Here is a 17,717-nt window from a genome sequence, read left to right as displayed (position 1 = left end):
TCAGTCTGTCTGAAAACTTTTGAACAACTTAAAGTTTAAAATTGTCCGAATGGTGTCGAAACAATTGTAACACTATTGAAAAACACATAATATAATGCAAACAATTTTTTTCCTTGTTATCTTGGTTTTTAAAATGTATATAAATGGACAATTTTTTTTACACAGGAATCACAACTTATCAAGGCCCGGAGGCCACTCGAGGACAAGGGGAAATCACAGAAACGATAATCATGAAGCTTAATATTTGAGTCAATTTAATTGGCTTAATTTTTATTGGCATATGTATATTGCCATTGGTTGATATATTTTGATATATCAAACCTTTGGATAAAAAATATTATATATATATACGGCATAATCACGTTGACACTCCGGTTCTCGACGGATCACCGAAGTTAAGCAACGTTGAGCCTGGCTAGTACTTGATGGGTGACCATTTGAGAATTCTAGGCGCTGTATGTACTTTCCGCTTATCTCGGCATTGTTTCCAGTCGTCCTGAACCTCCACTTGCCACTGGTATTCAACAATATCGATTCAGGAGATATGTGGTTGTGGATTGCGCAACTCTTGCCACAAAAATTTCACGCGCAGGCATGCTTACAGTGGGTATCCATAGTCTGTCAAGACTGAAGGAAGCCTTATATATATATATATATATATATATATATATATATATATATATATATATATATATGTGTGTGTGTGTGTGTGTTTGTTTGTATGTATGGGGGTGTATATACAGGGTGAGCCAAAAATAGGTGAACACCATTTTGAATAGAATTCTATCCCAGTTATATTAATGTAATTCTTTATTGTCACTATAACCCTAAGCTGTTCACATACTTTTGACTCATATATATATATATATATATATATATATATATATATATATATATATATATATATATATATATGATAATATAACGCATATATATATATATATATATATATATATATATATATATATATCACTTATTTCATATATACATGTATTAAATTCACAAGCGTGATATTATATATATATATTTTTTTTTTACAAAGGCATCACCACATTATCAAGGCCCAGAGGCCACTCAAGGATAAGGGTTAAAGAGTGTACAGTAGAAATTGGTCAATATAGTAATCATTAGTAATGAAAATTTGGTAAATTTAATAACTTATATGGAACGGCTCATCAAGAACTTATCTACTTTAGACTTGAACACATCCATATTGTAGTCAGCCGGAAAGCAGGAAAACGGAAGACAATTCCACAGGCGTGCAGTTCTAAGAAAGAAGCTTTGTTCATGGAATCTACGTTTAGGTTTAGGCACAGATAAAGAGTGGGGAAAATTATTGATAGTGTTTACAGCTAGACGAGTAATACCACATTTGTGAATTTAATATTCTCATGATACACCCTCGTTCGGATGAAGCCGATTCAACCCACCTAGGTTTAAAATGCCTTGTCTTGTCTATTAAAATAGAATGTAGAGTGGATAAACGTGTACATTTTCGAATTAAATTTCGCTGATTACATTAAATCGATGTGTAAAGCTCACGAAACCTTTTAGCGAGATTTGTGTCCTGTGTATAGAGAAGGAGCAATACCTCAAAGTTCCGACTCCTATTAAGTTTCGAGTTTCAAAAGTAGGAATTCACCTCTCGAGGACGGATCAAACAGTGGTTCAACGAAACATGATTGAATCATCAAACGACCATAGAATTGACAGAGAAGACAAATGGTAAGAATGAAGCAACTCTAGTGAGATACCTTTCACTTATGGGTAAGATTCATAAGCGCTCATGAACGGTTCCTGAACATATATATATATATATATATATATATATATATATATATATGTATATATATATATATATATATATATATAAAGTTTTGTCAGTTGGTCATGTATTGCTTTCCGTATTGCGACTAACAAGCCTACAAAGTTATGTTATTGCTGCATATTTAACCACGTTAGTTTCAATACGAAACAATATTGTAATGGATACTTTTTGAAAAGTAATAACTGACCAACTGCGAAAACTGTATATTTGGAACATTGAGAATTATTGACATTTATTGATCTGGCACTTTTTTCTAAATCAACAAAATTTATATAAAAAAGATTTTTTTCATTATAAAAAATGTATATATAACTTTCCGTACTAGTGTCTCGACTTTTTCGAGAGAATTAAAGAAAACCAAGAAACTCCTGGTCACACACTCAAATTTCAGTCTAATCCTATTCATTCGAATTTTCAAATCTCTATTAGCATTGAAAGATTGTCTATAGTTCTTCTTTCTCTGGAATTAATCCTATTTTAGCCACGTAAATTTTTTCGACGTCGAATTTACGTTCGTGTTCGACGAAACGTTTCCTTATTCTCAAAGAAGAGAAATAAATAAATAAGGTCAGAACTCTTCTTAACCCTCCGCGTTCTCGTACCTAAGAGGCTTTTTCTCTTCTAACACTCGTTCGCCTCTTCTCCAATCAGCCGTCGTATTTTTCTTTTCGTCCTCTTCCCAACTGACAGCAACCTCACGCGCACGAGATAATCTCACTGGCATAGAACATAATCAACGTCGTCATATACTGCCACCTCGAACACAATAACGGCTAAATTTGCATTTATTTTCTTGTTTTTCGTATCGGACGGGTGTTAGGTTGGAGCGCCAGTCCTTCTCTACAGTGGGCATATGCCAACTGTGTGCGCTTATTGCTGTAGTTCTCCACACCGCTACTACAAGCATAGATGTTAAAGTTGAAGAAAGTGAAACTAAATAATAAGTTGCTGGAATCCATATTAAATAGAGAAATAGTCAACCACCTCAGCAGGAATAACTTTCTTAGTGACACACAATATGGTTTCCGCTCTGCAAGATCTACCGCAGATGTGCTGACGGTTATATCCCACAGGATTAGTGAATCTCTTGGCAAAGACTTCCTTTCTAGGGCAATTACTCTTGACATATCAAAGGCCTTCGATAAAGTATGGCATAAGGGTCTACTTCACAAGATTTCCAGCTTCGGTATAACTGGAAATGTTTTCTCAATCATTAAATCATTTCTCTCCGATAGGCTCATAAGAGTAGTGGTAGATGGGAAAAAATCGGAGGCCTGCAATATAAATGCTGGAGTCCCTCAGGGGTCCATACTGGGCCCAACTCTCTTCCTGATCTACATCAATGACCTCCCTAAACACATACTTAAATCATTCGTTGACATCTATGCTGATGACACGACCATCTACGGCAACACATCAAAGGCTGTAAATGACAAAGTTCTCTCTGATTCTCTCTCCTCTGATCTCGAGCGCGTGGTTCAGTGGGGGAAGACGTGGCTGGTTACCTTTAATGCATCCAAAACCAAACTCCTATCCTCACATCATCAACGCTCTGATCCCCATCTGGCATCAATTGGGATGGATGGCTCTCGTCTGGATGAGGCCCCGTGTTTTGACAAGCTTCTGGGTTTTACCTTTACTCCTGATCTGAAATGGAACACGTACATCAAGTCTGTTGCCAAGGTCGCTGGAAAGATGGGGGGATCCTTCTACCGCTCCAGAAGATATTTCACTACTGATGCAATTCTCTATCTATATAAAAGCCAAGTAGGTCCAAGGATGGAGTAATGCTGCCACATCTGGGCAGGAGCTGCTAAAAACAGCCTATCCTGCCTTGACAAAGTGCAAAATAGACTTCGTGGCTTAGTGGGATATACCCTTTTCTCTTCTCTGCAACCTCTCTCCCACAGAAGAGACGTTGCGAGCCTATCCTTGTTTTATCGTTATTTCCATGGCAGGTGCTCGTCTGAACTCCAATCTCTGGTCCCCCTTCGGCAAGCTTTCACGAAAACACCCGTCTAGCTGAATCCACTGTGAAAAATTTCCCCCACTCTATATCTGTGCCTAAATCAAAACGCGGATTCCATAAACAAAGCTTCTTTCTTAGAACTGCACGCCTGTGAAACTCTGTTCCGTCTGCCTGCTTCCCACCTGACTACAACTTGGATGTCTTCAAGTCCAACGTTAACAAATTCCTAATGAACCGCCTCCTTAAGTAAACACTTCATCAAATCTTCACACTAACGTAATGTACTTGCAATAACCCTTATCCCTGAGTATCTTCCGGGCCTTGATAAGTGGTGATCACTGTGTAAAAAAAAAAAAATAATAATTTTGTTAAGTTCACGTTCCTTTAGAATAAACAATTTATATTGGTATTAAACGTTTGTGATCCTCTATCGCAATGTCATTTATATAATACTATATCTTAAAACTAAATAACCAGTTTGGTGTGGAAAAAAAACGAACGGCATTCTGAAAAAGGTACACAGGAAGAAAGTATTCAATTGATAAAAAAAAGTTATTTGGTTCACAAACAACAGAAGAAAAATATATATTTATCTGCATTGAGCGGTACTATTGGATTAACAGTAAATAAATAAAATAATCCAATGTGTATTTATCAATCGTAGTCTATTTTCCGTACGCGGATCTGAATGATGAATTTTAATTATATCTTTTTCTCATGTTAAAAACCAAGCTCGCCATAAAATTTCTAACTCTCATAAAAAAAAACACTTCTCCATAACAAACCACGCTATGCGAAATATTTAATAACAACAACCCAAAACTGTTCTATAGTTGTTGTGAAAGTTTAGACATTATAATTAAAGCAAATAATAAAATATTAAATGGAAACAGTAAAAATATAATAACAAGAAGAAGTTGCCAACATAGCAGCAATAAACAATAACACAGAGAACACAAAAGATAATTATTAGAAATAGTAATAACCCAAACCCTAATAGAAATAAAAACGCTAACAATGAACAATAACAATATTGCAACTGTAGAAACCAGGTACACTGTCCACTACAAAATAAATGCCTAACCAAAAACATCATTTACCAGGCCACAATATTTGTCAAGGAAACCTCATATAACAAGAAATATTATGTAATTATATCCTACCTGGATTTAAAAAGCGATTACAGAAGTATATTCGAAAGTAAAAAAACCCAAACAACAACAACAACAACGACGACAGCGGCGGCGGCGGCGGCAGCGGCGGCAGCGGCAGCAGCAGCAGCAGCAGCAGCAGCAGCAGCAGCAGCAGCAGCAACAACAACAACAACAACAACAACAACAACAACAACAACAACAACAACAGAAAATCAATATTTTGAGCTCGAGGAAAGTGAATGCTCGCCGACAGTCGAGTGGAAAATAGTACGGCAAGCCAGTACATGTAGAAACTTGTATAGCCTATGTCTGAATGAGAAATTAGATATAATAAATTTTGAAGAATCTTGCAAAAGTAAAATATGAAATGTATCCATACGCAAACTAAATTTTACTTTAAGATAAGTATACATTAAAAAATAAAGAAATACTCATAACATACATAACAACATAACAATAATGATAATTATAATTTATTATGTAGTATTGGAAATACCAGCTTAAATGCTATATAGGTAGTTTTAGAAATAGAAAGTTATGTAGGCATATTTTGATTACCCATCAGCGAGTTAGCAGGGTCCAAAGGTTAGGTTTGACAAGCGTCAAACTCAAGTCACCCTTGAACAACCTAGATAGAATGCACCGGAAATTGGAGGTGACAGAGGAATTGTGGTCGTAGGCTTCCGGTTGACTACCACATGGGCTGAGAGTTGTTTTGTGCAGCAGAGAATGCCGACGCGAGATTTCGGGTCTCCGACAACCAGGGTCCGAGATATAAGCTTGCCTTGAATAAAAGATTGAAGCTTCAGTCCATCTTGTTGTCATTAATGAATCTGTCTGCAGTGACCACTCCTCAACGAGATGGAGAGCAGCGTCCAAGAAGATATCATCCGCTGGCCAAGGCAGCCAGGTATGTACGCATTATACATTTGCACGTACACGTCTTGAAGACTTCCAAGGCAAAAGAACTGTGTAAGGATAAGAACACACACGCACACAGTGAACTGCACGTAACATATGTAAGAGCATACACAGCCACGCCCGTATATGTAAGAACACAGACTCTTAAAAGTACCCGTAAAAGTAAAAGTAAACGATTAAATAAATAAGTAATAAATAAGCTCGCAAACATCCATTTTTAACATTTATACATAATCATTAAACAATAATTTATAAGTGAACAAATAAAGACGTATGAACTAAAATGTTAGTGGACATATATGAAGACAGACAGATTAAAACTAAGTTACTTTCGAATGCAAAGAAAAGAGTGTTCTATCTCCTCCGGAAGCGAGCAAAGAAAGGGGTTATTTAGAGGTCTAGTGAATCTATGCCTGATAAACGCCAGATTATTTGCTGCAATAAATTGGTGTGTGAGTAACCAAGAATCTGATCAGCTAACTAGCAAACTCAGTACCACTAAAGTACATAAAACACGCTGTAACGTTGATTCTATGCAATAGCCAGGTGAATGCTCATGAGGATGAAATTTGGAAAATTCTGTGTAGCTTAATTGCCATATATAATGTTAAAACTTACTGCTTATTATATATATCATTTTTAAACAATTGATATGCCACAAGAACATTTGAATCACACTTATATCATTTTATTTGCTATATGGTACGTCTTACACGTGTTTCGTGGAATGGTATAGGTAGACCAAATAACTTATCAGAGACTCACTATTGAGTACCAGGGGTATATATTTAAAGATGACGCGGAGTTCATATTGGGACACATATATAACGGGACTCATGTAATACTTATAACGGGTACATGTAATACAGACATAACGATAGTGATGATGAGGGAGAGAAGACATTTATACAGTTCTGGGATGCTTGGAACTTCATATATATACTGAATGGAGATGTATACAAGTTCTTAACACAGAGGATGGGAGATACATAATCTTCGAAGGGTTACACAATGTTTATTATTAGATGATAAACACATTACCTTTTTCGTGATGAAGGATGACACAAGACAACAGTTACAAATAATAATGACTTCTTTATTCATCTAATCGGCCGGGTCGATGACGTCAGGAATTCAACTGGATCTACATGGTTAATCTTCTACCCTTCGCCTGTAAGGGACTCTGACTGCAACTCATTAACTGACCAACTGACTGCCAACTGACTGCCCAACTCTCTGACTCTCTCCTCAATTCAACTCTCTGACTTACTAACTCTTAGACCCTATATTGAGAATCTCTCTTTGTCTGTGACGCCAGAAGTATGTTTTTTCAAACGTGACTAATTTCACGTGGATTTACATATGTTTGTCCAAACACACTTTTGACAAACAAAAGAATCCTCAATTCTGATCTAACCTATTTTAAACAATATAATTTAATTTGCATTGTTCATTTTTTTACTGGCATATGTAATATTCAGATTTCTAAAATAATTAACAATAGACTTAATTTCTAACATTACGTTTCTTAACTTTGCCTACAAGGTTCGATTCTAGGCTTATCCTAATCGTATTTTTACTTATCTAATATTCTTTTTATCTACATGGAAAGGGGACAACCCTTTTCCATGTAACACATCAATTCATAAAAGAAGAAGTACTATATATGAAATAAAATAATATGTATTTACGCCAACAGTGATCAATACGTGAACAGAACCAGTTAGTAAGTTATGTAAATATATATTGCAATTAAACTACACAGAATTTTCTGTGTTTCATTTACTGTGAGTATTTGTCAGGCTAATGCATGTAATGGATGTTACAGCATGTTTTATATACACGTGTTATTAAGTTTGCTAGTTAACCATTCTTTGATATTTCACTCCCGTTTTAGCAGGACTATTTACATAGTTGTTACGGGTATAATTAAGATTTAACTAGCAGGTGATGTGTTTAGTAATCTTTCTAACTAATCAGAGTTTCGTATCTGGTCATTTAATAATATTAAATTAAGTTAAGAACTAACGATATTTCACAAAAAGAATATTAAAATTTTATTTTGTCCAGTTTTGAGTTTGAGGAATATGGACAATTTGCCTCCGCCGAGTAACTCTAAGATGGGGGCCCTGAGAAATTACAACATGGCGTCAAAGTTTTTCTCCAATTGAACATTATTACACCATGCGTCAAAAATGGTAGGAAAATGTTTCTCCAGTGTTCCCTCTCGGTAACTATCGAAATATATTAATAAATATTCATATAAAATCATAGAAGTATGTCAGTAATTGAATTTAATCATAAATTATATCATTTCGGATCACATAATGAATAAAAAAAATCGTTGACTTTTTATATGTATTTCCGAATTTATTTTAGTCTGAGGTGGTTGTCGGACTTGCTATTAGCTTTCTCATTCCCCTCACCATTTGAGACAGTTACATCTTTGGTCAAGAAAAACACGTGTTTTACTCGGTAACTTTTATCCCACCATCATATATATATATATATATATATATATATATATATATATATATATATATATATACATATATATATATATATATATATATATATATATATATATATATATACTTCATTTACTCACATAAAATTAATATACGAAAGTATAGATTTATGCGTAACTTTAAGTATTTACTTCAAAAGTGCTCAATACGTAGGTAGAGCTAGTTAGTAATTTATAAAATATATATGGCGATTAAGCTACACTGAATATTCGGCGTTTTATCCACGCTAGGATTCCTCAGGTTTATGTGCATAAGCCTGAGGAATCCTAGAATGGATGAAACGCCGAATATTCAGTGTAGCTTAATCGCCATATATATTTAAATGCACACACACATACATACACATACACACACACGTATATATATACACACACATACATATATATGCATATATATATATATATGATTGTTTGTTTGTGTGCGTGTGTGTGTTTGTGTGTGTGTGTGTGTGTGTGTGCTTACATTTTCCTACCAACTTACAATGTCAATTTACAGTCTGTAGACTCGAGATTTGACATAAGGACTATTGAGATTTGGGAAAACTTTTTAATCGGTTTTCGGACAGAAATTTGGCTGCCATTGGATCAAAGTTCAACGATTTGACCTTTGAAAAGTCTACCAAACTCCTCCGTAAATTTTGGGTCTAAACACTTTCAATATTAGATGTAGATTACCGGAACATGAGACAAACTTTTAATATACAGATACATATGCGCATAAAGTGATGAACAGTACATAGGGCCTGAGCACAGCCAAGATGAACTGCTAGTGTATATATATATATATATATATATATATATATATATATATATATATATATATATATATATATATATATATATATATCCATTTGGTTTTATTTTTATTATAGAGTGTGGGATGTATACGTTTGCATGTCTGTCACTAAGTACCGTTATAATTTTTCATTAGATCTACGTCCAACCTAAAAAATAAAGAAAGAGTTAGGTAATTGGAAAACGAAAGTTGAACAAAATAAAGAAAAAGTTATTAAACAACGTAACAGAAAGAAAAGTGTGACGCAAGCAGGGATGGAGGAGATTGGAGACTAAAAAAGGTTTGGATGAGCAAATGTTAGATTAGAAATGTCTTCTTCCCCTGAGCACCATTTAAGCGCCAACAGGCGAGAGAGAGAGAGAGAGAGAGAGAGAGAGAGAGAGAGAGAGAGAGAGAGAGAGAGAGAGAGAGAGAGAGAATGCGCGTAGATACGAGTTAGAACTGCCACATATGGTGGCGACCGCTTGAAGCAATGGCAACTGACAGTGAAGTTGGGACCTTTGGGATTTGCTACCATGGTAACCATTGCATCTGCACTCTGGTCTCTATTCGTGTCACAACAACTATGGCCGCCAACATTCTAATAACTAATAACCGTATCGTCATCATCAATTTCAATACGGACATTATAACCTACTAATATGAGAGACGTGTCTCTTGCTGTAACTCTAGTATTGCTTATACGATAAGCACTCGTAAGTTATAAGACATAAGAAACTGATATATTGTAGAAATAATCCTGCAACTTTGTTGAACATTTTGATCTCATTTCTTTTTTTTTTATATAAACGCTACAATTGAGATTTTTATTGCTTATTGCAAGGTGCTTTTTTTTACTAACCCGTCATCACTTATCAAGTCCCAAAGGCAACTCGAAAGTAAAGGATAAATGCGCGTAGGGTAGATAGTAAGACAACGCTGTCATGGTTGGACAGAATTTGATCATTTAAGAAAGCAGCCCAACAAGAATTTGTTTAAATCATACTTGAAAACGATTGTTGAAGTTAGATGGGAAGCAGTCCCGCAGTATTGTGTTTCGCATGTACACAGTTTTAGGAAAGAATCTGTGCTCATATATAAGGCATGGTTGGTTCTTCCTCATAAGACATTCACAGCAAAAACTCTTTCTACTACAACTGCCAAGATCTTTGCTTTCTTCTCTCGTGTGTCCAACATCAAACGGAATTTCCATATTTAAAGTTGTTTTCAATCTGTAGGAGACGTTACCACAAGATTTCTTCATTACAGGCTACAACATGATCGTATTCAAATCCAGGATGAACAAATACTTGTCATAAACCATTCTAATAAGTAATCAATTTTTATTTATTTATTCCAATCATCATTTTCAATCCTCTCATAATATTCTTCATCATTACGACTGGCAATCGACTCATCTTTTTAACTATTATTTTTTACTTGCTTTTATACTTTATATAAATATCCAGTTTTTTTTAAAGACATTCTAGGTGAAGCTCAGTCTCACCAAATCAAAACTTTCTCTGGCAATATAACTACAACAGTTAACTGTATTTTTTTTCAGTTTCCACCTTAATATTCTATTTTGATTATTTTTAACCACTTCTCAGTGTTTGCCTTCCTCTTTGGTTTTTCCAACTTTCGTCATATTTACAATTTTAAAATTTTCAATTTTGATGCTATATGCGTATTAAAAAAGAAAAAAATACTAAATGTTCGAGATAGAGTATTAAAATATGATTTAAATAATAAAACAAAAACGAATAATAAAAAAACAGGGAATAGAGTAAAGATTTAATCCATGGAGTTCCGAAAATTCATACTTTTCTCTTCAGGGAAATCAATAACAAATTAAATTAAAAAGAAACTTTCTTAATAGAAAACACATGATGTGGAGTGACGTAAAGAAAAAATTACCGGCGTAAAAAAACAAAACAAAACAAATGAAGTATGCATGGTCTCTCCTGAGTGCACAGTAAACGAGGCATAAAAAAATGACACACTTCAGCATTTGTGCCCCCCCCAACACAAAAGCCCTCAAAATCCCCAGGGGATGTCAAATCCTGGTGAAAATGAACAAAAGGCCTTAACATATGAAAATTTGAGTTTTGCACCATGCAAAAAAAGAAATGACTAAGTCCATCATTTGCCCCCCCCCATTTAGCCCCAAACTTTCCAAGGCCTTACCATATTTAAATTTGAGTTCAGCACCATGCAAAACTACTAAATGGACATACACAGAAAATTTTGGACAAATATGGTAAAATAATCACAAAAACGAAGTGTTTTTATTAGCCCTAAAATAATCACTGGGTCACACCCAAGAGTTATCGCGAAGTATTGACAAACAAAATTATATGGAAATCAGTTAATTACAACTTTTCAGAAAATTTTATAAAAATCTAAGACATTAATTTTAGCCATTGTGACTCGAGAGGCACATCCAGGAATGCAACCGGATATTTCCAGGAAAATCCGTTCTGTTACCTTTTTTTTTACTCATATCATGTTTAATGTTTGTGCAAACTTTCAAAATATTTCAAGGCATAGTTATTTAGAAAGTGTGGACAGACGAACGGACAAGGGTGAATTTACAGGTCTACCCTCCTTTGGTCGGTGGACCAAAAACGCTTTATTTTCTCAAGTTAAGCAGATCTTTCAACAATTATTTTCGTCTTGTTGAAATAAAAGCTTCGATAGATTTAATGGGTTATTTCGTAGTCACTTAACGATGAATCCACATAAGAAAGAATTTAAATGATACAAAGGAAAAATTTACAAACTGTATAATTCATAATAATAATAATAATAATAATAATAATAATAATAATAATAATAATAATAATAATAAACAACAACAACAACAACAACAACAACATTCATGCTGTGCCCCCATTCCCTTCAAAAGGAAGTAGGTGTAGCTAGGTTCTAACATACTTGACAGAGTACAAAATAGACTTCGTGGCTTAGTGGGGGATGCCCTTTTCTCTACCCTGCAACCTCTCTCCCACAGAAGAGACGTTGCGAGCCTATCCTTGTTTTATCGTTATTTCCATGGCAGGTGCCTGAACTCCAATCTTTGGCTCCCCCCTCGCCAATCTTTCACGAAAAACACCCGTCTAGCTGAATCCACTGTGAAAAATTTCCCCCACTCTTTATCTGTGCCTAAATCAAAACGTGGATTTCATGAACAAAGCTTCTTTCTTAGAACTACACACCTGTGGAACTCTGTTCCGTCTGCCTGCTTCCCACCGGACTACAACTTGGATGTCTTCAAGTTCAACGTTAACAAATTCCTATTGAACCGCCCTCTTAAGTAAACACTTCATTAAATCTCCACACTAACGTACTGTACTTGCAATAACCCTTATCCCTGAGTGGCTTACGGGCCTTGAAAGTGGTGACCACCGTGTAAAAAAAAAATATAAAAAAAAGAAATGGATTTCAGCGAAACATGAATGAAAATCTAGGAACTAATCCGAGACTTGAAAGCCTTAACTTACTAAGTACATATACTTACGGTTGTTTGTTTTTGTGTGTATGTACTGTCTTTACATGTCGTTTACGTACGTGTGATAGGACATAACGTCTCTCATCTACTTGAGAGGTGAACACTATCCTTATGACAGAACCACAGGTTAAAACATTCCGGATTTGGTGTAGCCACAAACACCGAAACAGGAAACATCAAACGAATGATATGCAATGTGGGACCCAGAAGAAAGATCTGGGTGTCATGATCGGCAGGTGCTCCCTCTGTGGCCAGTAAAAGGGACTCGGTCGTCATTCTGCGAATGTTGGCTCCTTTTCTTATTTCAGGAATAAGAATAGCTCAGACACAGAACAGGTAAGTATCCCTACTAATTTAAAGTACCAAAATTATACATATCAAACACAGGAGAACCAAATAAATCAACATAGACCTGCTAGCATATATATATATATATATATATATATATAAGTATGTATGTGTGTGTGTGTGTAATATATATATGTATGTGTATACACACGCACGCACACACACACACACACACACACACACACACACACACACACACACACACACATATATATATATATATATATATATATATATATATATAGTCATTTTGTTGTTTCCGTGATATTGAACACTAAACGTATTCAAATATCAAACAAACACCAAAGCCAATCTGATCATCGCCATCCGCCGAGTATTCGCCGAACTCCCGCCGATGCTTGTGGAAAAGGCATGCTCCCAGTTCCGGACTCGTATCGGGGCGGTGATTGCGGTTGAGGGCGGCTACATTGAATAGATTTCAGCTCATGTTATCTGATTGGATTTTTTCTATAAAAGTTTTAAAATAAAGTTGGAATGTTGTTTTCTTTAGGGCGAAAACTTCATCGTTCCACCCTGTATATTACAATAGATGTGACTTGCTGTTTAGCTCAAGCTAAATTTTTCGAATGAAAAATTAGTCTCTTTCTGATATTTATACCCCCCCTTGATTTCGTAATTTCACCTCTCTCGGAATTCGCACCCCGACTGCAAGTCGATATCTGATATTCTGTCCTCTAAATTAACAAGACAAATACTGTTAGTGGAAGAAATTATGGCAAAGCTTGCATAGGCATTATTTATTTATTTTTTTTGTTAAATATGAGAAATCTTTTCAAGACAAAATCTATTGAGAAATACACATTTTGTATTGAGAAATACACAATTTAAACATGGAAAATTTAGGTAAAGAATAACAAGTTATCCAAATTGACCTAATGTTTGTATATTTAAATTTTAATGACTATACAGAATTTTATGCCATACAGTAGAACCCTGGGATACGGTGGTTCTAGGAGACGGCTTTTTTAATGTTACGATGTGGAGTACGATGTTTTTCCGGCCCCTGGTTACGGTATTTTCCCCGTCTTACGGTGTTATTTATAATGTTATTTGATTATATGCATGTGTATTATATACTATACTGTATTTTGTTACTAATTTTTAATGTCGCATCCCGGGGTTCTACTGTGTTGGATAATTTTGACTAAAGTTTAAATATTTAAAGAGTCTATTTCTCAATAAAGAATGTGTATTTCTCAATAGATTTTAGCTCGAAAAGATTCCTCATTTAATAATATTTAACGAAAATAAACAAACCAAAAAAAAAAATTAATGCCTACACAGAATTTTTGTTCTCGTAATAAACTTATTTATTGACTTTGTCGAAATGATCTAACATTGAAATGAATGTATCTTTCAACCGTTTTTTCACCAAATATGATAAAGGTCAAATATGTTTGTAAATTATTGCACAATGGTACCTGCCAATCACAAACTATTGTGTAAAGTAAATAATATATTTAATAATCAAAAAACTTTATGCGTTGTTTGGATTATTCGGCTTATTATTCTCACGTTTATTGATATTCTCACAACGTTTCGAACGATGAACCTTCGACCTTCTTCAGATGTATTTTGTAGAACTCGGGAATCTATCCATGTGGATAAGATGAGGGTCTTCGTTCGAAATTACGTACAGATTTACAAGTTCGACGGAAAGGTTCCCCGAGTTCAACAAGACACACCTGACAAAAGTCGAAGGTTATATCGGCTGAAACATTGTTAGAATAAAACTCAAGATGACAACAGTAGTCTGAATAATAATAAAATAAAATACAAATTATCAACCCTCACCTCCAAAATTCAGAAATATTTTCTTTATCTTTCGAGCTTTCGACTAACTCAAGTTATCTTTTATGATGGATTCAATCGTTACCGTACATGATTACTCAGCCGCGCCGTTTTTATTTATTTCTAACTTCGCCACCAAAATCATTCTTGCAATGACCCTTTTCCTGTTGATTGCGGTATGTTGCTAGTCCTCTGCAGTTCTAGGAGGTCCATCCTTCCAGGTTTTACCTTCTCTCATTGAGAAGGGATTAGTTTTCTGCTAATCGCCTGAAGCGCACTCTACCAGAGAATGCCAACGCAACTGTGTAACGTTGTCCGGGAACTAACTCACGTTGTGTGCAGATTCAGTCGCAAATGAGACCAAGGCAAAAGAATAGGAAATAACTCCAACTCGTTTGTTCTTTGTAGCAGCAGCATTTATTTTCCCATTGGTAAAATCATGACGTCACCAACGTGATTTAAAACGTTCTCCGCGTCTTTTACAAGATCTCAGACATTATCTCCTCTCTCTCGTGATCGTCTATTTCTCCTTTTTATAGTTCTTTTTGCGCCACCGGTGACGTCACTGTATGTATTTTCATTCGCGATATGTTACAACTGCCCAGGTATTTTTGTGGGTCAGAATTCTCCTCGTCGGGGGTGCTAACTTTTGAATCTAAATTTCCGACTCCTGTGTCACATTTTCACTGTACTATCTAATATATAAAAGGCTAAATGTCCATCTGTCTGTCTGTCTCCATATTTCAAACTCTATTTCCACCAAAACAAAGAGTCACAGAGCGGACATAAGGCCTAAAAAAATTGGATTTTTTATAGACCGTTCTTTTATGGGCCTTTAGCAGCTTTTTTTTTATAGACCGTTCTTTTATGGGTCTTTAGCAGCTTTTTTTTATAGACCGTTCTTTTATGGGTCTTTAGCAGCTTTTTTTATAGACCGTTCTTTTATGGGTCTGTAGAAACTTTTTTTCATAGACGGTTCTTTTATGGGTCTTTAGCAGCTTTTTTTTATAGACCGTTCTTTTATGGGTCTTTAGCAGCTTTTTTTTTATAGACCGTTCTTTTATGGGTCTTAAGCAGCTTTTTTTTTATAGACCGTTCTTTTATGGGTCTTTAGCAGCTTTTTTTTTATAGACCGTTCTTTTATGGGTCTTTAGCAGCTTTTTTTTTATAGACCGTTCTTTTATGGGTCTTTAGCAGCTTTTTTTTTATAGACCGTTCTTTTATGGGTCTTTAGCAGCTTTTTTTTATAGACCGTTCTTTTATGGGTCTTTAGCAGCTTTTTTTTATAGACCGTTCTTTTATGGGTCTTTAGCAGCTTTTTTTATAGACCGTTCTTTTATGGGCCTTTAGCAGCTTTTTTTTCATAGACGGTTCTTTTATGGGTCTTTAGCAGCTTTTTTTTATAGACCGTTCTTTTATGGGTCTTTAGCAGTCTTTTTTTATAGACCGTTCTTTTATGGGTCTTTAGCAACTTTTTTTTATAGACCGTTCTTTTATGGGTCTTTAGCAGTCTTTTTTTATAGACCGTTCTTTTATGGGTCTTTAGCAACTTTTTTTTATAGACCGTTCTTTTATGGGTCTTTAGCAGTCTTTTTTTATAGACCGTTCTTTTATGGGTCTTTAGCAGCTTTTTTTTTATAGACCGTTCTTTTATGGGTCTTTAGCAGCTTTTTTTTATAGACCGTTCTTTTATGGGTCTTTAGCAGCTTTTTTTTTATAGACCGTTCTTTTATGGGTCTTTAGCAGCTTTTTTTATAGACCGTTCTTTTATGGGTCTTTAGCAGTCTTTTTTTATAAACAAACTCTATTTCCACCAAAACAAAGAGTCACAGAGCGGACATAAGGCCTAAAAAAATTGGATTTTTTATAGACCGTTCTTTTATGGGCCTTTAGCAGCTTTTTTTTTATAGACCGTTCTTTTATGGGTCTTTAGCAGCTTTTTTTTATAGACCGTTCTTTTATGGGTCTTTAGCAGTCTTTTTTTATAGACCGTTCTTTTATGGGTCTTTAGCAACTTTTTTTTATAGACCGTTCTTTTATGGGTCTTTAGCAGTCTTTTTTTATAGACCGTTCTTTTATGGGTCTTTAGCAGCTTTTTTTTTATAGACCGTTCTTTTATGGGTCTTTAGCAGCTTTTTTTTTATAGACCGTTCTTTTATGGGCCTTTAGCAGCTTTTTTTTTATAGACCGTTCTTTTATGGGTCTTTAGCAGCTTTTTTTTTATAGACCGTTCTTTTATGGGTCTTTAGCAGCTTTTTTTTATAGACCGTTCTTTTATGGGTCTTTAGCAGCTTTTTTTTTATAGACCGTTCTTTTATGGGTCTTTAGCAGCTTTTTTTTATAGACCGTTCTTTTATGGGTCTTTAGCAGCTTTTTTTTTATAGACCGTTCTTTTATGGGTCTTTAGCAGCTTTTTTTTTATAGACCGTTCTTTTATGGGTCTTTAGCAGCTTTTTTTTTATAGACCGTTCTTTTATGGGTCTTTAGCAGCTTTTTTTTTATAGACCGTTCTTTTATGGGTCTTTAGCAGCTTTTTTTTTATAGACCGTTCTTTTATGGGCCTTTAGCAGCTTTTTTTTTATAGACCGTTCTTTTATGGGTCTTTAGCAGCTTTTTTTTATAGACCGTTCTTTTATGGGTCTTTAGCAGCTTTTTTTTATAGACCGTTCTTTTATGGGCCTTTAGCAGCTTTTTTTTTATAGACCGTTCTTTTATGGGTCTTTAGCAGCTTTTTTTTATAGACCGTTCTTTTATGGGTCTTTAGCAGCTTTTTTTTTATAGACCGTTCTTTTATGGGCGTTTAGCAGCTTTTTTTTTTATAGACCGTTCTTTTATGGGCCTTTAGCAGCTTTTTTTTTATAGACCGTTCTTT

At 34.9% G+C, this 17,717-nt stretch overlaps 1 pseudogene; it reads left to right on the top strand.

Moving 5' to 3' along the window:
* Window positions 1-345: 345 nt before the first annotated feature.
* LOC145284963 (5S ribosomal RNA) lies at window positions 346-462 on the top strand (annotated as a pseudogene).
* The last annotated feature ends 17,255 nt before the right edge of the window (window positions 463-17,717 follow it).

Source organism: Euprymna scolopes, chromosome 1, assembly GCF_053919585.1.
Source record: "Euprymna scolopes isolate OS-2025 chromosome 1, ASM5391958v1, whole genome shotgun sequence".
NCBI lineage: Eukaryota > Metazoa > Mollusca > Cephalopoda > Sepiida > Sepiolidae > Euprymna > Euprymna scolopes.
This window is presented reverse-complemented; position numbering and strand designations above follow the sequence as displayed.